The sequence below is a fragment of the Bactrocera neohumeralis genome, chromosome 3, assembly GCF_024586455.1.
Source record: "Bactrocera neohumeralis isolate Rockhampton chromosome 3, APGP_CSIRO_Bneo_wtdbg2-racon-allhic-juicebox.fasta_v2, whole genome shotgun sequence".
NCBI lineage: Eukaryota > Metazoa > Arthropoda > Insecta > Diptera > Tephritidae > Bactrocera > Bactrocera neohumeralis.
In genome coordinates this window covers 14,992,165-15,019,087 of record NC_065920.1, presented here as the reverse complement: position 1 = coordinate 15,019,087, position 26,923 = coordinate 14,992,165, and the positions used below count along the sequence as shown (strand labels likewise).

Below are 26,923 nucleotides of genomic sequence, written 5' to 3'. Positions count from 1 at the left end.
TTCTAACAACCGGATGGAAACGTCGAAAACTGTATAATTGATCAGCGTGACGAGCTAAACAGAATTGGTTCTCAGATTTGAAACTATCGATCTGAAAGACTGCGCATGTCATTTCCCCTCAGAAAAGCCGCATAGATGTCCCACCTACCGATATCGAACCACTGCACTGTCTTCTATGGAAACAGAAGCCAAAAACCGTATACTACCTTTTGGTCTTAATATTGGTTCCAGGATAGACAAATTTATCTACGACTTGGAAGTTATGACTGTCAACAGTGACATGGCAGCCAAGTCGCGAGTGCGATAACTGTTTGTTTGATGACAGGAGATATTTCGTCTTGCCTTCATTCACTACCATACCCATTTGTTTCACTTCGTTTTTGAGTCTGGAGCAAACAGAGGCTAATGACATAAATATCAGCGGCGTATGCCAACATTAGTACACTCTTGCAGAAGATTGTTCTTTCTCTATTCAGAGAATTTCTCTTGGAGTAGGTTGAAGAAGTCACACGAAAGGGAGTCGCCTTGTTCGACACCTCGTTTGGTATCAAGCGGCATATAGAAGTCCTTCCCGTTCTTTCTTTCTTGTGCATTGGGCGGAACACATTTAAACATGTTTTAGTCATATCGTCCTTCTCTTCCATCGGGCCGTGGGCGCAATTTAGTGTTACATTGAAAAGTTTTGCTCTGATGCGGATTGTGGCTAGACACTCATCCACCGCAGTGAGTCCCAAGACTGAGACGACTGAGTCTTTCCCTCACCACGGATGCTACACCAAATTAGCGCTTCTTTATATGGCCGCTATAGTAAATGCCACTATGACCTACTCGTCTCCGTCAATGTCCCGTCCATCGCATTTCTTGGACGGCGGTGATGTCAGCCTTCACTCTAACCAGGACATCAACCATCTGAGCATCGGCACCTTCCCAATTTAGGGACCGGACATTCCAGGTGCATTTTTAATTTGCTGTGGTCGTCATTAAAAGTAGGATCTTTCATCAAAGCCTGTTGTTTTCTATTCAAAGAGAGTGATTTCTACGTGGCGGGTTCCAAACTCATCGCATAATCTCTCTAGGCAACTAGTATAAAGCTTTATAAAGCGAACCGCTTATTTAAAGACCGACACCCGTTCGCAGCCGCATCTCTGATGAACAAACGCTGAAATTAGCCTTCAGCGAACCCTTAAACCGAATTTGAGCCGTGAATACAGGCTCCCTACGGGTTTGGTACAAAATCAATAAACATAGTTAATTTTCGGGCTGACTGTATTTCAGTATGAGTACACGCATTCAAAAAGCGTTGATTTCAATAAATCCTCTGTTTCAGTAATGCTTTAAAGGTTCTCGGAAATATTTTAGTGAACAAACACCTGGTTAAATAATGCATCAATACAACTTGGGTAAATACATGGCCGTAATTATTTCCTTGAATTTCATTTACTGATAATTGTAAGCTCTTGACATTAAAGGTATTCAAAACAAAAGGAAGAAAACCTAATTTCATTTCATTTATATAGAAACCAAAAAGCCTGCAGCGACTTAAGGACGATATCTGCACTAGCAAATTAGTAGTGCAGGTATAGAACAAATACATTATCTTGTATATTTATAAGTAAGTAGAAGCTATCTATATACGTAGCATTGTACAAAATTTAATATTGCATGAAAGGTTCGCATTTACTTTGCCCAGCATGCATTATGGAAGAGTATTCTCAGCAACAATTAATCGCCTGCAAACACCGAAATAAGTACAACCAATACACATACACACACTTATGCTACGTTCGTATATTGTTTACACAGCCCTGCTTTAGCTTGGCGTGCGGTGAGCTTGTTTGACTTTGCCGCTTACTGTTTGCCTAATATATTATTATCATAAACGAAAGCATATATATTGATATATTGATGCATGTGCTCACCTTTATGTAGACGAACACACTTAAAGTCTTATATAATATATATGTGTGTGGAAAGTTCAAATAACTTGCTACTAGCTTATGTCCATGGTAAATTAATGACAGCTCATTTCTTATCAAGGCAAACATTTTTGGTCGAAACGCTTGACTTCCGTTTAATGACCGGAAGCTTCGAATAGTCTTTTTGCTTACATTTGTCTTCTACTTTCTCTTCTACTTAGAAATAAAAAAATGCATGTATTTGCTTTTACCACTACATGTTTACGGTCAGTTAAGTACAGTTAAAGTATTGCTGATGTGTACAGCTGTTGAAAATATTACTTATACATATTGCGGAGTGGCGAACATTATTTATATTTTACGTAATATAAATCTTCTATGGTTCACTTGTAAGCGATTTTCTTGAGAAAATTTCAAAATTTTGCTGTAGTTGGAAAAATTGTGAGAAGTCAGATAATGCAATATTTTATTATATCCTAGATTTTGTAGCTCATTAGCGTTAACGATAGTAGAGAAATAACGCATTTCTTACAGTGGCTTCAAAAGCTAAATTGATCACTTTTAAAAAATGCCAATCAAATTAAGAAAATTAGCGTGGAATCAAAAGCAATAATTGCTTAATTTAGAGGCTTAAAATTTTCTCAAAAGATACAAATTAAAATTAAGAAATACCTTGAAATCTTTCAAAAACATATAAGCCAAATATCCACTTTAAATATATGTATCTATTCGTAGATAATAAATGTATAATATTGCAAGGTAAAGTGATATATGGCATGTTCGTTTATATTTTGAACTAGGAAGTATTGCATTCATTATTTTCATTGGCAGCCAAAAAGATAAATTGTTATTAGAAAGAGATTGTTTCCGAATTTCATAGACTTTTTAAATATTTTTATTTGGTATATGGGAGCCAAGGAAAGAATTACCCAGACTTTACATATTTTTGGCAAAAGAGCATACTGTCATCACAGAAATATTCCCGCGAATTTTAATACTGCAACTCACACATTGACCGATATGTGCATCAGCCAAATGAACTGGTATCCAGTCATTAGATGTCCGGATCCTGAGAAGTTATAGCCGGTTTTCCACAGTCTTTGAGCGTATGATTAAATACATTAAAGGCACCACTTGTACAACCCTTTACTACGATAAACTCGGTCTCCGAGAACAGTTTCTCGAAAAAAAACTCTTAAATACGTGTCCATATCTCCGAAACTAGTTGCCGGAACTAGATCTTCTTCATTTTCTCTAAAAACTATACTCATATAGATAAGCATACATTAAAAAAATAATAATTTTGAAATTCACATTGCAATAACTTGTCAACCGCTTAATTCGCGTTTGGCCAGACAGCGCGTATACGTAACATAATATTTTAAATTATCCATTGTGACAAAAAAGTACCTGGAAATTGTAAATAATTAATTATTTATCGGTATTTATTTTTTCGCTTTCAAATTAATCGCCACCAGATGTAATCCCAAAGATTTGTCTAGTTCTCGAAACACTTTTCATAAGCACTTTTTGGGATGGCCATCAGCTCTGTCACCGAATTTTGTTTTATCCCTTAGATCGACTGAGCGGCAATTTCCATCTGGAGAAAAGGAAAAATTACACAGAGCTAAGTCTGTTCAAGACGGTGGTTGATCGATGGTATTTAGTGCGTTTCCGGTTATAAATCTTGTCACAATTATATTATTTTTGAAAAAAAATCAGCTTTGTCGAGACAAGTCGAGCAAGAATATCAACCAAAACCATCCGAACGGACTCGTGTGAGACGTCGATCTCTTTTGCTATCTCTCTAACACTTGCCTGCTGATTTCAAGCACCATTTCCTCTCCCTTTTTGAATATTTTTTATCAATTGAAGAGGTCGAAGAACGAAGCATGTCTTCAACGACCTCACGACCGTCTTTGAATGCATTATACCACTTATTTACCATTCGCGAAAAACGAAATCTAGTGGTGTTAATACACACAATTTAGGGAGGCAATTCTGATCAACAAAATGACAGAGTACACGATCTTAAAATGTCTCATGCAGTAAATAAAGTTTTTCGCATAACATATGCCATCGTCTAGCTGAAACCACAAATTGGCCACATTAGTAGCTTTCAATTTCGACAAAAAGATCTGGGTTAGCATGTCGCAAAATCGAACGCCAGTAACAGTCAGTGATTGACCAGCCTCATTTTCGATAAAGTATGGTTCTATTATGCCTCCAGCCCAAAATCTACACCGAAGTTATGGAGGCATTAACAAATCCAACAATATTATATAACATGAGCTATTTAGTGGGGCTGGACTTTAAAAAAATACAGTAAGAGCTTTGCCTAGAAATGACAGTGGACTTGTTCATCCGAAAGGGGAACTCTCCAAACTCAGCGAGCCAAGAATTAAGATGTTGTGTAATATTTGAATTGTAATATTTTAGTTGTTTTATATTTTTTCTATCCATTTTTAAATGGTTATTTATTAATATTACAAGATTACAGGTAAACAAAAACACCAAAAATAGTAGTAAAATTCAAAAATGATCAACTGTTGAAGTGGAGGTCTCAAAAAATTGGCTATGGACCATACCTCCGATTTCACCCCTTCTAGCAATCTGAAGAAATATTATTTTGCAATAATTACAAATTGTCTGGTTCATCAGAAAATTTAGAAACAAATTTTTTCACGTAATGACGACTATCTGAAAAAATAATCTTTTTGATTCTTACGATTTCTCTTTTAAATAGTAGAACTAAGACATACCACAGACAAGAGACTTCTTTAATCCCTAAAATTTCAGTTAATCGGCTCAATAGAGCCTGGGAAATCGGGAAGTACACACATCTTCGAAGATAGTTTCAATTTTAAAAAATCCTTTTGTATAGAAATTCGTGAAAAATTAAATGTAAAATTCTCTTTTTTTATGTCTACATCAGCATATCCCCTTAATGAGGGATTAATTGTGGGTCTACAAATACGTCGACTGAGAAAGGAAAAGACATTTATAAAAATACTGAAAGATCACGAAAAGATCATGAAAATATGTCCTTAAAAATACAAACGCTGGACCCTCATCTGGATTTCTTTCCGGCGAATTTAGGCGTTGTAAGTGACGAACAAGGCAAACGGTTCAATCCGTATATTTCCTTAATAGAGAAGGGTTATCAAGGGAAAAAGAGCTCAGGAATTCTAAGAGATTATTTTTGCAGACGTAAAAAATACCAAGCAGAACCCAAATATTCACGCATTTCTATAGTACTTTTTCTATTTTAAGCAATAAATTCTCATGTTTGTACTTTTTAAGAAGATTTATGTTTCTATGTTACAATAAAAGATGACGTGCTATATTTTACTTCAGCCACATATTATTGTTTAGTGACCTCAGTATATTCAAAATTTGACATGATCTTTGATCTGAAAAAATAAGTTGTATTCCAGTGTTATTGCCTAACAAATAATAAAGAAAGTAATGTAAAAAGATTAAGTCGCTGCAACAAGATTTTTTCGAAAAATTTTGCTCATAAGTGCATATAACCACAACGGCTTTATTTGGATTTGTTCAGTCAGTGCGTATACGTAACAAACTTATTTAAATTATATATATTTATAAACGACCAAAAGTTATTATAATCATGTCGCCAATACTTATCCTTATGTAAAATCAAATCTGCATGTGTGTGTGTGTGTGCCTGTGCTTATTTGCAGCCCGATTGTCATTGCCAATAGCAAGCTTATCACTATCGGTGAGTGACTGGTTGACAGCCCGCAGTGCCTGACTCACGCTCACATACGCACAGCCAGCAGAGCAGTTGGTCGCTTTCAAGTAAACCACTGTGCATACGTGTGCGTGTCAAAATTTATTTAACACAGACTCATCGCTCTTAATAACCATTATGATGGCAGCGCCATGTAATTATGAATGCTTTATAGCGCCAAACTTTGCTGGTTGCTGGTTGCTGGCTGTTGGCAGCTCGCATCTGCCAGCAGCATAATGGCATTAAAGCACTTTACACAGCAACATGCGTTAAAATGCCGACTTAAGCGACATAAATGCATGACGCCTTACGCCGGCTAAGTACGTGTGTGTGTGTATGCGTGTCCAAACCGTTATTATGCATCACTATGAATTGATATTAAATGCAAGTGCAGATATGCGTATGTGTGAGTTAATGTACTCAGCGTTAATGTACAGCTTCTTGCGGCTGCTTCAATTTCATTTAACTATTTGTCCTTTTCGCTCGCTTACGCCCTCCAGCAGACCAACACGCTCGACGACATCGATTAAGTATATTTAATAAATGTTCAAACTACACACTGCATATGTATGTGTTTGCATGTGTGTGATTCGATTATTCAAGTTACAGTTGCTTATATGTTGTTGGCATCCAGTGAAGCACGGACACGCTTGCGTTATTTTTCTTCAGCATTCTCTGGCAGCGATTGAAACAAACTGTCAGCAATACACCTGATGATTGCCGTGCAATGGCGCCGAACTGGCCGCGAGCCTTAACTTGAGCATGGCATGTAAAAATTAAATAAATTAACAGCAATTTGATATGCAAAATTGAAATACGTTAAGCGATTGCATCAATTAAAAATTATTTAAATTATTTAAAAATTGCACAAGTGTGCGCAGCACAACGGCAGCGTTTGCTTGCTAGCAGCTTCGCGCTGAATTAAAACGCTGGCAAATGCAAGCTCGCTTAACTGCACTGAATCCATTAAAATTTGCCTTAAGTATTAAGCTTTTACGCAAAAGTCAGTTGTAATTTGCTGAATAAACTTCACAGAGTGCGTTATCTGAGATTGTCACGTATACGACGTGTTGTCCCTCAAACCAACTACATAGCATCTAGAGATATAATTAAATTACTTGAAGGAGTATGAAAAATTATAAATTAGTTGATTATAAAACTATTTAAGAGCTTCTTTGCCAGATCGATAATGTTGCAGTTTAGGAGCCATTTCTGGTTAAGAGACACACTTAGAGTCAAGGCCAATAAAATGGGATTTTTCGGAATTAAAAAAAATCCGAAGCAATTATTAAGGGTCTATTTGTACATCTCTTAAAAGTACACAGTAAATTTAGATTAGATCGTGCTTGTTCTCGAACTTACAGTCCTTTATGAAACCTTCAAAATATTAAGCCTGTATTCGATCTTATAAGTCAGCAAAACGCCTTGTGGCCAATACAAATCTCCTCATGTGTTTAATTTATACTCCCGGCGGAGTATACGGTAAGGTATATGAAAATGTGGATTCCTAAAGAGTTAAGCCTTGGTAACCCAAATACGAGTCAATCCAGAAGGAGGTGTTGACATGTTTCCCCCTCGCCTTCTAACATATAGCTTCTGCGGAGGGCACCCGGTTGATAATTCTATCTTACAGCATGAATGCCATTAAGACAATGGCTTGTTAGAACCGCCACAACTAGGAAAGGATAGCCTCGCTGATGGCAAAGGCTATCGTGGATTTGTTGTTGTTTGAACGATTTTGGAACAAAAGAATCCTGCGACCATGCATAAACCTAGGATAGCCCTGCGCTGCTTAAGTTTTCGCGAAGCCCAGCTATCCAGCAGTAGAACACACGGGAAGATGCAAGCTCAGTGCTCGTGCCCATTCTATTGATAGCGGGTATAAGATATCTTTCCCTTCCTTGCTCATCACCTTTGCAGGTACCTGCAATTTCGCTGTGGCCTAGCCCGCATATTGAAGTTGATTTTCTTTCCCTTCCCCCAAAGGCTTCTATCCACTCACAACTCCCTCGCAGGTATATGGGCGCAGAAAAAGCAAGAGTTTGGTTTGGCGACTTCATGATCTAAAGCTCCGGTATATAATCAAAGCGTGTCAGGATTTCGAATGTTCAGACATGTGTTTGGTTATAAACCCATATTCCTTGAGGCTGTTAGCAACTTAGGAATGAACCTTAGTGCACCATACATGCTGATGAGCACCGTCCGTTGAATGCTCTCGAGCTTCTTTACAGCTGTGATCTTTCCTTGCAAAAGTGAATTCTATACGGTAATTATGGTGCCTTAGAGCCAAACGACTACTTCCGGTGAGAGATTTCACCTTTAACCAATGGGTGTAGTGTCTACGAGATCGTGTATCTCTTAGTAAATAAAACCATTGCAGTTCTACTTGGATTAATGACGAGGTTACTTCCAGCAGGCCAATTTTGATCTTTTGATCAATTAGCCAGCAGCTACTATCCTCAATTTTTTTTAGCAAATCGTTGAAAAAAATCGTACGGTGCTCCTAATTTCATCGCCGTCACAGAAGAATGAAAATATGGTGGTTGAGATTCGATTAAACTCCTGTCAGAACTCTTTCGGCAAAACGTTATTTAAAGCGCCTCAATATCTAGGATGGACCCAAAAGTGAACTCTTTGGGCTTTATCCACAGACCTACTTGTACGATTAACATGTTGCGCTAGATCTAATTATGATGTCTGTTTTATGTTTTTCTTCAAGTATACCTTATACACAACCCAAGAAAAACTGAAATGGCTTTCGAAACTATGACCACTGTAACCGCAGAAACCAACTGAGATGTCGATTTTTGAGGGTCTTACGATTAATCATATATATAGGACTTATAGGAGTCAGATCGGACCGACGATTTATGCAGTCGAAGTGAGATCCCTACAGGAATCGATCTCTTAGCTGCATCTCAATCGCTTACACAGCTCGAATTTTTTTTATCAAAGCTTAAGCCATACAGAAATTTGCATTACGAAGGTCTTTTAAATAATCAAAGCGGTATCCCGTTCAATCACCATTTGTTATGGCATATCAATTTAGTCCTTTCAGAAACCTGCCGAATCTACAGGACTTTCAACTAATTCAACGAATTCAACAATTAATTTTTTATATTAGCTGCTATGACTTCAACAAGGAATATGGAAATAAGTATAAGTTATGAATATTAAACTAATAGCTATTATTTTATACAATAGTATTATATTTCCACACCTTTGCTACTAAACGCAAGTACTAGTATATGGAAATAAATTTAACACAAAATTGCATTTAATGGTTTCATGAAATAAACAAAAATTTATAAACAAAGTGATGAAAAAATTAAAAGGAAAATATATTCTAATAAAGAGTGTGTTTGTGCGGAAAACAATAAAATCTTCAATAATTTCACACTCTTATCTCGAGTACAAAGTTAACTTTATACTAGAATATATCAGTAATATTAATTTAACTCAAATTTGTAACTGAGCTACGGTAGACCACAAAAAGGCCAATTTTTAGACTCAATACAACACAGCAGCGCAATAAAACATCAGAATAGGCAAGCGAGGCAAACGAAGAAAACGAAGAAAATGTATACTAAATTTTATCTCAGCAAAATATTTTCTTATTAAAGAATTGTTGATTATTGCTTTCCAACAGCACACCGACAATCTTCTCCTTTGTACAAATAATTTGAAGCCACAATTCGTTTATTAGAAAACCAAAATTTTAAATTAAGTTTGGCATATCAACCATGTGGCAAAAGAAGCCAGAATATGTTGCAAGTATACAATTTTATGTATATTTTGACTGAAAAGTTGAATGAATGAAATTTCAGTAAATTTTTTGATGAAAACAAAAGGTAATAGGAATAAAAGAAATGTTATATGTTATTTATTCCTATTATAAAATAATTATTTTTTCAAAAGCCTTTTTGGACAGATCGCGCGTGAGTCATGTCAAGCTGTCCTGTTATTTTTGTTCAATATTTTTTGACATTTCATCATGGAAGGACTTATGCCTGCATATACTTATGGTCAACATAATCGGCCTACTAAGCATACTATTTGCAACACCATTACCCATCTTGAGGCCAAGCCTTCATTATCGGATAAAATTCGACCGAAAAACCCAGGTCCAGCACGCAGTGAAAAAAAGATATCAGCCGTAGTTGAGATTGTACAGGAAGTCCGTAGAGAGACGATTCGGCTCCATTCGCAGCAACTCGAACTGCCCTATAGAACGTCTTGGCAAATTTTACGCCGGGGTTTTAAAAATTGAAAGCGTACGAAATAGTAATTGTGCTGGAACTGAATCCAGAAAAAACCTTGGTTTGATGTGATTTCTGGGCCGGTGGAATCATCGGTCCATATTTCATCAAAAATCATGCCAGTGAGAAGCTAACCGTCAATGGCGACCATTGCGCCATGGTAACCGACTATTTGATGCTTGGAATTGAAGCTGAAAGATTTCGGCGACATTTGATATCAACAAGACGGCGCCACTTCCCACACTTCGAATCAATCAATGGATTTATTAAGAGAACACTTCGGTGAGCAGATATTTTTTTTTCCTTTGGTTTGACCGGTCGATTGGCCACCAAGATCGTGTGACATCACACCATTAGACTTTTTCCTATGGGTATATGTAAAGTCTAAGATCTAGCCGGACAATCCCGCTTTGATTCAGGCCTTGGGGCAAAACACAACACGTGTCATTTGCCAGTTGCCAATCGAAATGGTCGAACGAGTAATCGAAAATTTTACTCAACGAATAGATCATCTGAGATGTGGCCACGGCCAACATTTGAAAGAGATAATTTTCAAAAAAATAAATGAAAAAAATATCTTTTCGAATAATAATAAACATTCCCTATGAAATTTGAAGTTTCTGTTCTTTTTTTGAGTGGAGAATAACAATTAAACCTTTAGTATAATTAGATTAGAAGAGTACTAACAATACATTCGGACTGAGTGAGCGAAGCCTAAAACACTCCAAATATATGTTCTATCAAAACTCTGAGTTTAAACCAATTTTTTCAAAAACACCAAAAAATGTTTTACAAATTGCCAGCAATAAAAGCCAGCCGCACACATATACACACATAAATATTCACTTGTAACAGCTGAAAACGGAATTGGCTAAAACCATTTAAGCTAATGTATCGATAAGCGGCAGCTTTTGTTATCAGCAGCCATAGCGGTAAAAGATACAAACGGAAATGAGTTATTCAGACGCTAAACCCAAAGCTGTTAGTCGAATAGGCGGCGAGCAAAAATCCATTTTTAAGCCAACAATGGACGGGCAATTTGCGTTAGCACACACACACACACAGACAAAAATGCACGTGTAAACGTGTCTCGAAGGACAAGTTAAAATATACGGACGCTTGTGAAGCCGAAACGAGTCTCCAGTGATGAGTGAGTGAATACGAAACACACACATATCCATTCACAAGTGCAAAGTGCGAAATAGACAATACAACAGTTGGAGAGTAGGAGCACATTGAAAACTTTAACCGTTAGTATGTAAATTGTAAAGAATATATATTTGCATAAGTGAACGACCGCGAGTCGAGTATGTGCATGTTTTTTTATGTGTGTGTGTGTCAGCCTTACAACTACATGGTTCGCTTTTAGCTGGCTTTACTATTTCTACGCTTTTATCCAGTGTGCCACACATAGCTCTCAATAACATCCCCACTCACTTCTCCTCACCACCGCTGCCGCCACCCGCCTAAGCTCATCGAATCCCTCCATTCATTCGTTCATTGAGTTTTCAATTACCAATTGCCATGGTTAAATATAAAACATTAAATAGCCTCAATTGATTGGAAGGCAAAGCTGCGGCTGTTTCCTTTTAGTCCAATAAATGGGATTTCTTTTACAGTTTTTGTGCTTCTTTCTACGCTCTTGCTGTGCACTTTATTCACAATATTTACGTATTTTTTCGCACACACACACTGCAAAATATTTTCGTACCGCCTGTAAATACTTGAATGAGCGCTGAGTGATTTCTATGACAAATAAATCCCATGCATAATTCTAAAGCGAATGCGATTAGACGGATATGAAGGGAAATTAAATTAAATGCTTGGCTCTTGGGCGGCGTAGGCGGCAATTGGGTGGGTGTTGTTGAGTGGAGGCTAGGCAAAGGCTCAAACGCTAAGTGATAAGGAGCAAATATTATTTACATACATACATACGTATATATTTATAAATATATATAAATATGTGAACCTTTGGATAAGCACTTAAAACAAATTTGGTGTTATTTGCTGGGAAGTAAGAAAATCTAAAAATAAAAGCGCAAAATTCTGATTGGCAATTATGAATAACACGGAAAAGGAAATGGAAATGGAAAGGCATTAACTTTGGTTAACAAAGCACTCACTTTGCTGGCATATAATGAGCGGAAGCCTTATTAATAAAAGTTTTAATATTATTGCAGCACGCGTTGTTTCGGTTGAGTATATTAGATTTACTTCTCGATTAGTCAAAGAATTAGATTGTACACACTTTTAAGTGATTTTTCTTAACATTCTTTATTTTCGAATTTTGTGAACACAAATTTTTCTTGATTTCAACTACATTTGGTATCTGACCATCTCAGCTTGCATGCTTCATTTACTTCGAAAAGAAAATTTTGCCTTAATCCAATCTCACGCTCTCTATTTAACTGCAGCTGGTCACAATATTCTACCACAAATAGGATATAGCGATTTTTGTCTGCCACTAGCTCTGATATACCAAATATTTTGATTTCTCAGACCCCTTTATATAGTATATAAATGAGTCAAGGCATAAGAAAATTATTTTAAACTTTTCTCATGTTCAAAATATTTTCTAAAATAAGAAAAAAGTTAACTTCAGCTGCACCGAAGCAGAAATAACCCCATAGCTGCATTTTTTAAAGAATAAAAGGGTAAAAAATTTAATTTATATTGATTTCGACTGCCCGATTTGTATGACCGCTACACGCTATAGTGATCCGATCTGTGTGAGTTGTCCGAAGATTTCACCACTCGCTTAGGTAATAAACCATGCAAAATTTCTTGACGATATCTCGTCACACAAGCATTTGATTCCAATTCTTCAGTTTGTACGGCAGCTATATGCATCCGATCTGAACAATTTCTTTCGAGATTATATTTTAAATTTAAGCAATAATTCATGCCGAATTTCTTGAAGATATCTCGTCAAATTAAAAGGTTGTCCATACAAACTATTGATTCTGATCGTTCAGGTTATATGACAGCTACATACATATATGCTGTAGTGATCCGATATCGGCGATTCCGACAAATAAGCAGCTTCTTGGAGAGAAAAATACGTCTACAAAACTTCGATATCGGGAAAACTAAGGGATAAGTTTGCGTATAAAAGAATACGGACATGTCTAAATAGGCTCAGTTCAGCAGGCTGATATCTTATTTATATACTGTAGCCGACATTTCCTTGCGAGTGTTACAAAATTAGTACCAACAATAACATACCCTGTTATTATTGCAGTAAGAATATAGGACTATTAAAAATTATTTCTTGGCTTTCGGAAATAATTTTCATCTTTTCTTAAAGGAACAGAAATTTCGGCACCCTTAAAATTTTTAAGCCGACCAATTAAGTATGAATACAATATTGAATTACATTTGAATACGCTCAATAAAATATACTTTACTGCTACTTTGATGACTCAATAAAATAAATTTTACTTTACTGCTACTTTGATGACTGAAGATGCCATAGAAACGCCGCACAAAGTAGCAACCACAAAGTCAAAGGCACACACGCGCTTTTTGGCAATTAACAGACCACTCAAAGGCTGCAAACAAGTCGTGGAACTCGTCTCAAAAGCTTCTTATAACATGCAAGTCAAATAATTACAAAAGCCGCTGACCATTTGGCAGCTACACGCGCACTCACACACACGCGCACTCACATTCCCACATAAACTTACACTCACATACACTCGATCACTTACACTCGCACGCACACTTACACTCATATACACTTATCTCTCCTTTGACTTACACTTCCACTTGATTTCTTTTTAAACAGCATACCTAGCGGCTTGTTAACATTTCTCCAACGCTTTATCTGCTTGGCAATCAACATAGAATCGCCGCAGTCTTTAATTTCCGTGGAGTATGCAGCACACAGTGGTTATTACAACTACACTTACCTCGGCTAAAGCATGCTTGGTTGGTTGGTGAGAAGGATTGGTGGCCTGCGTTTGTGTGTAGCGTAGCTGTTGGTAAACACAAATTCAATTACTTATTGTCAATTTAATAAAGCAGCATATCGAGTGGATAACAGGATTATGCTGAGCAGAATATTTATTAGAAAAGTTGGCTTGCAAAGCTGTTTGCAGGCGAGGCTGTGTGTAATGAGGCGAAGGTACATAAGTAAGCAATGCTTGTAGGCAAAAATATCTGTAAGAATATCGTTTACAAGCTTGTTAGCTAGAGGAAAGGTGCTCAAGTAGCAGCAAAACTATCACTACAACAGAAATTCGATGCAAATTTAAGTGAGAGAACTGTTGGCAGCACGAGTATTATAAGCAGCAATATTTGTTTTTTTGTAGTTTATTAGTTTGCCGAGCACCTTTGGTAAGTATTTAAGAAGAAATACAAACCAAAAAATTTCTTCAATTATTTTTCTTGGAAAATACACTTCATAAATATTTTAAGAAAAACTTCGAAATTGTTGACATATCAAACATATCAATTTCAGTGCACAATGTTAAAAAAATATTTAAATCAAGAAAAAATATTAACTTCGGTATCACAGAAGCTATAATATTCTTCACAAATACAAAAGATTTCTCACAAAAACTTGATTCTGCTCGGTCAGTTTGTATGACAGCAATATGCTATAGTAACTCGATCTGAACAGTTTCAGCACAGGTTACATTATTGTTTCTGATAATTACTTGTGCCAAGATTGTGTGAAGGTATCTCATAAAATGATAAACTTTTCCATACAAGCACTTGATCCCCATCGTGGAGTTTGTATGGCAGCTATACGCTATATTGTTCCGATTTGAAAATTTTATTCGGATGTTACATAATTTCTTTAGTAAATAATCCATACAAAATTTGGAGAAAATATCTCCTCAAATTAAAAACTTTTCCATACAAGCTCTTGATTCCGATCATTCCATTCCTATGACAGCTATTCACTATATTGATTCGATCTAAAAATTTTCTTCGGAGACTGCATCAATTCTTTAGGCAATAATCCATATAAAATTTGGGGTAGATATCTCCTCTAATTAAAAAGTTTTCCATATAAGCTTTCGATTCTAATCGGTCAGTTGGTATGGAAACTATATGCTATAGTAATTTGATCTGAACAATTTCTCCACAGATTGTATTAATACCTTTGATAATATCTTATGCCAAGTTTCGGGAGATCTATCCTCAAATTAAAAATTTTTCCATACAAGCTCTTGGTTCTGATCCTTCAGTTTGAATGGCAGCCATATGCTATCATCATCAGCTCGTAACGCATATCATTTATATATTGTATATATAGTTTACAGGGTCTATGATTATTACTTTTGGGTATTGTAGACTAAAAGTTTATAAAACTATAACTTTCCAAACACAACAGAAAAATCAGTGGCCACCCAAATGCTTTATTTCAAGCCTTTTGCATCTACTCAATTAACTGCATAAAACCGCACATAAGAGAATTCATAGTTCGACCACTATGGATTAGTTATATGTGGTAAGTACATAGCAGACACAACTACTTGTTTATCATAGTGTTGTTTTATTATGCCAATGTAGACTACATAGACAACAGCACATGCGGCAGATAGACGCATCAATAAGCAAAGCAAGAGCAGCAACGCAAACAATATTTATCAATAACAAAAAACTTTCGCAATCAACACAAAATTGAATATAAGTATTGCAATCAACTTTTCTCACAGATAAATGTGATGAAAAAGTTTTGATCGGATTAAGCGTTTGGTCAGTCTGTAGCTGCGGTAGTGGCGTGCAGTATCCTGCCACCGCTGACTTCTATTACTCTATCAGGCAGATTAAACGGCGCTTACTTCGTGGACACATTAAAACAGTGGGTGCGGAACTCATCAAATGTGACGTTCACAATTGTCTGAGTGTGGGAGCAAAGTCTCAGCTTCAACCTGAAGTTTGTTGCAGACACGTGTGATACGTAATACATGTATGTATACATATACTTATAAATATGATAACGACGTAAGTACCCAACGGGAAATTCACTGTTGCAAAATGGGTTCGGAGCTGCCGCTTGTGTCAACTATCATACTTAGTACACCTTTCTTGTAATGCCAATGAGCTGTTATCACTGAAGTACTGAAGGTTTACCAGACAGATTTATTATTAAGAGGTGATCTTTCAATGCGTGGATCATAATTTTTAAAGTAAGACATTGTTTCTGTCATTTCAAATTTTCAAATTCTAAACAATCGCTAGTAATTCCCTGCTGGGTACTTACCATACACACTTCACTCTGTATCTCTACACAATTGTTACTTTATTAACTCATAAATATCCTCCAGTATCATAGCATCCCCCAGTAAACTTAAGTTAATTTTTCTTCACTTTTTCGCATTAATACTTCATCTCAGCGCTGGACTCAATTGCACTTTTATCTTAGATAATTATGCCACCGAAGTTGAGAAATAATTGAAATGAATTCAGTGAAAGCTGCGGATAAGGCTAAGAAAACAATAAAGTGCTAGTGCTTATAAACAAAAATAACAATAACAGCATAAACATCTACAGCTATACATAAAAATTGAACGGAAATGGGAGAAACTCAAGAAAAAAGGCAATTAAGAAACTCTTCGTAAAAATAATGTTTGAAACTAATACTTACATATTAAGACTAGGTTATTATCAACCCACAACGTCACCAGAGTAACTTTTCATAGAAGAAAAACTCATATAGGAAAGTATATCCTTACCTTTTCCCGGAAGTGGATCTTTAGATCTTGTGTTGGGGTTGCTTTGCTCTCTGTCGAATTTGGTAGAAATTATTCGCTTTTTCTCACTTTAAAAGTTTTTAAACTTAGATTAAAGCACGGTTGTTTTGGATTACTTTTAAAAACATTTGATTTCATTGGAGAGCGTTTCATTACTTTGGATTACGTTTGATTACTTTAAATTTCTTTAAAAGACGTTTGATTGCTATGGATTATGGTTGATTACCTTTGATTAATGTAGGAACGTTTGATTAATAAGGAATATGTTTTTACTTTTAATAGAACTACTTTAGATTACTTCCGAATATGTTAGATTACTTCGAAATATTTTGGAATACGTTTGGTTACTTTGAATTACTTTTGATTTTTTTGGAATATAGTTGATCAGTTAAGCTTCTTTTAGAAAAAGTTTGATTGGTTTAGATTACTTTGGAATATATTTGATTACTTCGGATTATTTTGGATTACATTTTACTTTTCTTAATGACTTTTAATTACTTGGGTTTTCTTCTGATTATATTGGATTACTTTGGATAATGTTTGATTATCTTCAACTTGGGATTATATTTGAACATTGGAAAACGTTTCATTACTTTAAATTACGTTTGGTTACTGAGGATTAAGTTTGATTACTTTGGATAACCTGAAAAAACTTGTGATTTGAAGACATTTGATTACTTTGGAATATTTTTGATTACTTCGGATTAATTTGGAATACGCTTGATTTCTTTGAATTACTTTATATATTTAAATTATTTTTAATTACTTTTGATTACTTTTGATTATTTTTTATTACATTGGAAAACGTTTCATTACTTTAGAATACGTTCGACAACTGTGGATTACATTTGATTACATTAGATAACTTTTGAATACTTAAAATTATTTTAAGAAACGTTTAATTACTTTAAAAGACGTTTAATTACTTTGGATTATGCTTGATTGCTGTTGATATTATATGTTTGATCAATGTGTAAACTTTAAGAGACGTTTGCTTACATTGGATTATGCTTGATTACTGTCGATATTGTATGTTTGATCAATGTGTATTATTTTTGATATCTTTAAATGTCATTTGATTACTTTGAAACATGTTTGATTACCTTGGATTACTCGGAATTCGATTGAGTTATTTAAATTACTTTGGATTACTTTGGTTTTTATCTCGTTTGGTTAGTTTCAATTATTTTGAAATACGATTGATTACTTTTGATTACTTTAGATATATTACCAGTATTTTTAGTTATTTTAGATTATTTTTGTTCACGTCTAATTACTTTGAATTACGTTTGATTACATTTGATTACTTTATGTACCCATCTTTATATTAAAGTGAAGCCTAAAAATCATACCAAATTTAAATACAAACACAATTCCAGGAAGAATGAATTTAACACAGATACTAGCTCAACCTCAAACACAAGCCATTTTTCGAACTATAACTCACATTAAGCGACATACGCACTTACAAATGCTCCATATACGCTCCAAATGCTCCATTCATGTTTTCTTAACATTTTACTCTCCGTTCAATATTTCGACAACAAATTAACATAAATGACAAAAAAATGCAATGTTCACCTTAAAAGGCTCAACTCCATATAATATATGCTTACTTATGCATACGCCATTGCAATGGCATTAAAATTCCTTAGCATAGAAATTAACACTTGTAAAGCAAGACGCTTAAACACTCACTTTGTGCATTCATTATATATGTATATGTAAGTATGCATATATATACTCTTGCAGGACCCATAAACCACCTTAATGTGCCGCACATTTCGTGTGACATATGAAAAGAGCAATTTTCGCAGCAGACATCTTCAGGGAATTGAGATAATAGTGCAAATATACACAACTGAAAGTGTAAACGAGTGTTGCCATAAGACTATCTACGGCTAAATGGAAATAGGCGCACGCTAAACAAACTCGTAGACGACACAGAAATATGCAAACTTGCGAAGCGACAGCTGAACAGCGCTGCTGGCGGTAAGAGGTGAGCAGCGCAAAGCCACAGCCACAGCTGCCAGACAGCGCTTTCCAGCTAACGTAACTATAAATATAAATGTAAATATGTGTGTGTGACATGTAATTAACACGCCTTCGCCCTGCTGCCTGCCTGGACTCTCATTTACCTGGTTACTCGCATTTCTACGGTTTGGTCTCTCGCTGCCACTGTCATGGTCCATTTAAATGCGATGCGCTGCCTTTGAACTCGGGGGGCATATGTTTGAGGCCGTAATTAAAACTTTAGTCATTAGATGTGTGCTGAGCGTCTACGCAAATGTGTTACACCGGCGCTTGTGACTTTGACACTTTAGATTTCGAGACTGTCTGCACATAGGCGCATATATAGAAGTGTTTATATAAAAACTGAAGTTATTTTTGTGTAAAATTGCACGTGACATAGCTATAGCAAGTTCTTTGATTATTTCCTGAGCTGAAATAGCAAAAAAAGTGTTCACCATTAGATGAAAATGGATAAAAAAATTAAATTTTTTTACTTACCACACAATCGAACAACGGCCTCAAAACCCACCAGCAACGTACTTTTGATATCTCTATTATCTTTGCTATTGTTATTGCATACATAAATTAACATGAGCTAAAGAATTTGTATGAGACTCGCCAGTAGACAGCAGCGTATACCTTCGTGTGTAATCCGAGGTGCCTGCGTACACTTCGCACACTGAACTGTGCAGGTGACACCGTCTGAGGTGACATTTTTATTCCAGTCCGCTTCTTTTGTAATGCTAATGAGGCTGAAATATGGCAGCGCTCCATTGTTTGAGTTGCCGACGACAGCTTCCTTAGCCGAAACGCAACTGCGCTGCTTTGGGTGTGTATTATTGCGTGTGGGTGTGTGGCTGTGCGCCAACAAGCGACTTAATGTCATCAATAAAGATAAGAGATAATGGTGGCTGAAACTGTAAAGACATCAACAGGAAGTAGCAAGTCAACTGCTGCTTATTTATTTAGTTAATAAAGTAAGGGGCAATTGGCGCTACATAACAGTACTCGCATTAATTTACATTATGTTAATGCAAATGCAATAAAAATTTACTTCGAATTACATTCGCATTAGCGCAGTGAGAAACGAATGATAATGTCTGCTCATTTTTTTTCAACAAAACAAATTTGTGTATTTCAAATTGTAGGTAATGCATATTTTATATTAAGCGCTCTGTAGTACAAATGCTTGGGATGTGTAAGTTTTTGACACCATTTTGCATTTTTCTATTAATTATATGCATTTTCAAAATATTATATAATTTTTGGTTCTATTTAGTAATTTTTGATAGGTAAGCACTGGAATAGAATATCGAAATTCTTTTTCACCAAAGATCTGAAATGATATTCATCAAGAGAATAGAGTTGTACCAGATTGAGATTCCGAACATTTTCTAACCAATTCAATCGGTAAGTCAGTTTCATATTATATATATATTATATTATTCGTAGTACTTTTCCTACTAAATCAAATCGTATCTCATAAATAGCACTTTCAAGATTGACTTCTAAAGTTTGGAGAGAGTCTGTTTATTGTTAAAGACCAGTGACTTCAAATAACCCCACATGCAGTAGTCTAATGGTGTTAAGTTAAAACCTCTTGGAAGCTATTCAATGTCACAATTTCTTTAAATAATTAAATCTCCACACTTGCTGTGTGACACATAGCCCCGTCTTGTCGAATCCAGATATTGTCAAGATCAACTTCTTTCAATTGCGACCATGAAAAGTTGGTTAGCATCTACCTATACCGCTCTCAATTGACAGTAACGGTGTCACCAGCTTTATTTCGAAAGAAGAATGGACCGATGATTCCATCAGACCAAACGCGAAATCAAACTATCAATTTATGTGAATGTAATGGTTGTTCATGAACTATTTGTGGATCTTCGTCGTACCAGAATCGAGAGTTTTGTTTATTTACTGTACCAATCAGATGAAAGTAAGACTCATCGGAGAAGATGGTTTTCCTAAAACAAATCGTTCCACATTCAAGTTTTTCCTAATGTCTAATGAGTTCAGCAGTTCTTGAACGAGAACAATTTTTTACGGATACAAATCCAAATTCTTTCTCAAAATCCGTTAGGTTGTGGTATTAGACAGTCCCAATTCTTGGTACGTCTTGGAATCGACAAATTGCGGTCTTCAGCAACACTTACCTGCAAGGCAGCAATATTTTCATGACTTCGAGCGTTTCTTTGTCTTATAGACACTTGAAAATTATGTTAAGGTAATGGACGCTCGAAAATTTTAACAATTCGACGAAGAGCGAGCATAGGTGGACGATTACTACGACCAAATAATGGCAATAGCCCATGAAAAGTTGCAATTGGAGAACGATCATTTTGATAATAAAAATAAACAATTTATAAACTTTGTACTTGTGTGTGGCTTTCCATGATGAAATTGTGAAAAATAATGACTAAAATAGAGAAAGGAAAAATTAAAGATTTGACATTTTGACAACAGTTGAAACGACGCTTAAAAATCAGATCGTCCTTATTGGAAAACCCGTTATAATATTATTATCATGAGCAGTTTAATTCTCTGTGCAGCAAAAAACGCGCGCCACCCAACACAAGGAAGGTTCGACGTCGAGAAGCTGCAATCACAACAGACAGCCGAACGATTTTCTACTCGGCTTGCACTCCTGCTCTCTGAGAGCACTCGTCAACAACTCGGTATAAGGGAACTGTGGGACGGCATTTCACTACGTCCTTACGTACAGCTGCAACCGAAACCATTGGTTTTCGGAAAGTGCAAAAGAACAGCTGGTACGATTTACATTATGTTAATGTCGCAGCGGAGAGAAAACAGGCTGCCTACCTCGCAACGTTGCGATCGACCACTACACGTGCGGGATGGGATAGATACCGAGAGTTGAAGAGGGAAGCGAGACGCATTTGTAGACAGAAGAAGAAAGAGGCTGAAATGCGTGAGTACGAAGAGCTTGATAAGCTGGCCGACAGGGGTAATGCTCGAAAATTCTACGAAAAAATGCGGCGGCTTACGGAAGGTTTCAAGACCGGAGCGTATTCCTGTAGAACCCCCAAAGGTGATCTAGTCACTGATGCCCAGAGCATACTTAAATTATGGAGGGAATAATTTCTCCAGCCTGCTGAATGGCAGTGAACGCACAACACCAGGAGAAGGAGAACCCGATTCCCCAATCGATGACGATGGAGCAGACGTTCCATTACCCGACCATGAAGAAGTTCGAATAGCAATTGCCCGCCTGAAGAACAACAAAGCGGCAGGGGCAGCGACGGATTGCCGGCCGAGCTATTCAAACACGGCGGCGAAGAACTGATAAGGTGCATGCATCAGCTTCTTTGTAAAATATGGTCGGACGAAAGCATGCCCAACGATTGGAATTTAAGTGTGCTATGCCCAATCCATAAAAAAGGAGACCCCACAATCTGCGCCAACTACCGTGGGATTAGCCTCCTCAACATCGCATATAAGGTTCTATCGAGCGTATTGTGTGAAAGATTAAAGCCCACCGTCAACAAACTGATTGGACCTTATCAGTGTGGCTTTAGACCTGGAAAATCAACAACCGACCAGATATTCACCAAGCGCCAAATCTTGGAAAAGACCCGTGAAAGGAGAATCGACACACACCACCTCTTCGTCGATTTCAAAGCTGCTTTCGACAGCACGAAAAGGAGCTGCCTTTATGCCGCGATGTCTGAATTTGGTATCCCCGCAAAACTAATACGGCTGTGTAAACTGACGTTGAGTAACACCAAAAGCTCCGTCAGGATCGGGAAGGACCTCTCCGAGCCGTTCGATACCAAACGAGGTTTCAGACAAGGCGATTCCCTATCGTGCGACTTTTTCAACCTGCTTTTGGAGAAAATAGTTCGAGCCGCAGAACTAAATAGAGAAGGTACCATCTTCTATAAGAGTGTACAGCTGTTTGCGTATGCCGATGATATTGATATCATCGGCCTCAACACCCGCGCCGTTAGTTCTGCTTTCTCCAGGCTGGACAAGGAAGCACAGAAAATGGGTCTGGCAGTGAACGAGGGCAAGACGAAATATCTCCTGTCATCAAACAAACAGTCGTCGCATTCGCGACTTGGCTCTCACGTCACTGTTGACAGTCATAACTTTGAAGTCGTAGATAATTTCGTCTATCTTGGAACCAGCGTAAACACCACCAACAACGTCAGCCTAGAAATCCAACGCAGGATAACTCTTGCCAACAGGTGCTACTTCGGACTGAGTAGGCAATTGAGAAGCAAAGTCCTCTCTCGACAAACAAAAACCAAACTCTATAAGTCACTCATAATTCCCGTCCTGCTGTATGGTGCAGAGTCTTGGACGATGTCAACAACGGATGAGTCGACGTTGCGAGTTTTCGAGAGAAAAGTTCTGCGAAAGATTTATGGTCCTTTGCGCGTTAGCCACGGCGAATACCGCATTCGATGGAACGATGAGCTGTACGAGATATACGACGACATCGACATAGTTCAGCGAATTAAAAGACAGCGGCTACGCTGGCTAGGACATGTTGTCCGGATGGACGAAAACACTCCAGCTCTGAAAATATTCGACGTGTGTACCCGCCGGGGGAAGCAGAGGAAGAGGAAGACCTCCACTCCGTTGGAAGGACCAAGTGGAGAAGGACCTGGCTTCGCTTGGAATATCCAATTGGCGCCACGTAGCGAAAAGAAGAAACGACTGGCGCGCTGTTGTTAACTCGGCTATAATCGCTTAAGCGGTTTCTACGCCAATTAAGAAGAAGAAAAAGTTTAATTCTATCAGCTTAGCTTCAGTGAAAGTGACAATACCAATTAAATGTCATCTTTTTGCAATTTACTTACGATAATCTTAGTTCTTTATGTTCATAGTAAACCGTAGCAACATGTTGCGCAACACTGCATGGCATTGCATAAATATTGCTAACAAACTGGAGCAAATGAGGAGAAAGTAAAATCATACCAAATTATTCATTGATGAGATTTTCGGCATATGCCCCTTAAATTCACCTCATTGCATGCAATGTCGCCTTCGCACAACAACAAAGTGTAACATGTGCCACACTTTTTAGACACTAACCACGCCAGCAATGATTGGAGTTGTAAAGCGGTTGCAACGCCAGTTCGCTTTTGTGGATGCCATGTGCGCGAGGGAAATTACCCCTAACTGTGGAACGACGACTGTTCACGAACGCAGCGCTGGTAACACGAACCACATTACACAGCAAAACAACAGCATCAGCAACAAAGGCAGCAGCAGGATATTACGGCATGTTGAATGTTGCTGCGGTAGTACTAAACAGCTGCTCGTGGCGTACGGTACACGTGAGAGCGCCGCAAGACTTTAACGGAAATAGCAGCTTGCTGTAAATACGAACGCGAATTGTGCACGAGCTGACGCGCGAGTAAAAGAACGCGATCGGAGCGATTTTTTTTTTTGTTTGTTAAACGCATTGTGTTATTGTTGCCATTATAAATGTGCGGTATGCCTTTGTGTGGCAGACGCGTGCGCGCGTGTGTGTGCAACGCCTCAAATGCATACAATAACGGTAAATGCAATTGAAATGGAATGCAAATTCCATTACGAAATATAATATGGAAAAATTTTAATTTGCACACATTGTTATGTTGTGCAGCGCGAAGCTTTTGTGTGCGGCCGAAAAGCTGTTGCAACAGTCGATTTAATTGCAAAACGTGGCAGCCAATAAAATGCGCAACCCAATCAATAAATAATATACAGCTGGAATGCAATAATTTTTTGTTTGAAACTGAAAAATAAATTTACTTTATAAACGTTGCAATTTGTGTCACGCATATTTCATGCCAAACAAGCGGTTACGTATACGCCGTGTGCAACATGCGTTTGCGCTGCAGCGCACTGAAATGATACTGTTAGAATGCAGGCAATAAAAAATGACAAAACTGGCTGCACACTTGCCTGAGCTGTCGCGGACAGCTAGTGTGTATCGATGAAAGCGATTGTTTAACGTTGTTGCGGGCGGCCGCTTGTGTGCTTACGGTTGTGTCCGTTGAAAAGTGGGTGTTGCCCATGGCAAGCGTAGCGGTTATCAGTGCATTGTAACTGTAAGATTGTTGCGTATGTGCAGCAAAATAAATTGAAAACTTAACCGCTTAAAGCCAGCAGTGGAGCACCAACGCTGGCAGCAACAAATAGCAGCGAACACACGCTACACATACATAAGGGTAGCTACAGCGAAAAGCTGTGGTGCGTTGCGAGACAATGCGCATTGCGGTCACAGCTGCACGTTTTATTTTCAAACACACAGCCACACAAACGCAGAAGCAAATGACTGATTGGCGGAATAAAAAATTTAAAATATAAAAAAAAATAAATATAAAGAATTTAAAGTGTAAAATATTAATATAAATTTGTAAAAAAACACCCTACTGCGCCAAGGCTAAAGGTACTGCAAATCAATAAATGTAAAATGCAATGGCTTTGCATTATTTATTTATAGTTACGCACAAGCGAAAACAGGTGCGTCCAAAATAAAAATAAAAATGAAAATAAAATAAATTAAAAATAAAAAAACCATAAAATAAAGAATCTTTATAAATGTGCTTGTTAACCGCAGTGTTGTGCAAATATACTTATACATATGCATGGGAAAAGTAAAAATGTGTGCATGTGTGGCAAACCAAGGTGAAAAATTGAAAAATATATATCTTCATAAGCCACACAGGCAATATGCCAGCATAACTAAATAAATAGGCACGTTTGCCGCGCTGTTGTTTAACGCTGATTTTTCCACATCAATATTGCGGCCTCGACTACGGCACACCACGGGGACTAGACGCATAAATTGCGTGTGTTTGTATGTATGTGTGTGTACTTTTCTGCTACTTTGAAAAGCAACACTGGCTTGCGCATTTCAAACGAAAAACACGAAATCAGCAGGCCGATATGTAAGCCATACTTGTCGCAGACACAATTACTTAAAGGCACCAACAACAACGACAGCAAATACACATTTATTGACACCGCACTGCTGTGGCACGCAGAGTGCCAATTGCAACACGTCGCGCCCAAATAGAGTGCGCCTACACTCGGTTACTGTGCCACAGCGTCAGCAAATCATACCGAAACCGAAGGCAAATATTTGCCGACAAAGCGTGTGAATTGCGTTGGTGCAACGTGTCGGCACGTTTACCCATTACCTTTATCATACGGCAGCGGCAGCGAAAATGTGAGTGTGTGTGTTTAGAGGCGCATGTGTTTATACAAGCCACACATATAAACATATATATATATATATAGATTGCCATTCATTTGGTATGCAAAAATTGTAGGGCGTAAATTTTGTTATGGCGCCGCACCAAACACTATTGGCGTGCCGATAACAAAGCGTGGCAGCACAGCTGCTTTCAACGTGTGTGTCTGCTGTAAATAAATATGCGATCGCTTGCACACATATACTCGCATATATAAATATATCATAAATTAACGCGCATCACATTATGTAAATGAATGTTTCAATTGGCGTTTATTAATGTGTTTGTCTTCACACACGCACACAATATTTGTGTTGATGCAACACATTAGTGCCTGCGTGCAGCATTGTGAACAGGCACCAATACTATTATACGGTGATAAATCAAAGGTAGGTCTCAATTTCCTTTTATAATGAATAGTTTTGCTGATATTCGCGCAAAAAATTTATGTTGCGTATACGCCGTGGTACTGCCTTTTAAATTAGCGCTGTGATTTATGCAACTAAAGATAAGTAGCGTTATTTTTCAGTGCTAGTATGTGTTCTAGAGTTATAAAATTGTATAGGTAATTGTTATTCAGTAAAAACTTTAGATAAAAGCAGCAAAATGAAGTTAGAAAAATCTTACAAAAATGCTGGTATTTGAAAGTGTAAATTGCAAATATGCGATGTGATTGCATTTAACATTGAAAGCAATGCATTTGATGTTAGCATAAAACATAATTTGATTTATTAAGTGATGTCAAAATTAGTGAAAATTTAACAGACTAGATAAAAATATTTTTTTTTTTCAATAAATTAATTTGAATTAATTAAAACAAAAAAATATATATGCATCCAAAGTTGAATGAAGATTTCAAAAAAATTTTCTTTTTATGCCTAAACTGGCTTTTTAACATTTAAAAATATTTTTTTTAATTATTTTTTTTCAAATTTACTAGATAAACATATTATTTTTTTCCCAAAAAACTCATAATATGGATGTTAAAGATGTTTTTTATGCTTATACTTTCTTTCTAATATTTAAAAATGTTTCATAATTTTTTTTTTTTTGA

The 26,923-nt window shown here is 36.9% G+C and overlaps 1 protein-coding gene across 2 annotated transcripts in view; it reads left to right on the top strand.

Moving 5' to 3' along the window:
• The first annotated feature begins 23,956 nt into the window (after nt 1–23,956).
• The window catches only part of LOC126753105 (ras-GEF domain-containing family member 1B), a 244,149-nt gene continuing 241,182 nt past the window's right edge, over nt 23,957–26,923 (top strand). For both annotated transcript variants that reach the window (XM_050464258.1, XM_050464257.1), the window contains exon 1: nt 23,957–26,258. The gene's annotated coding sequence lies outside the window, so the exon portion shown is untranslated. The remainder of the gene's footprint in view (nt 26,259–26,923) is intronic.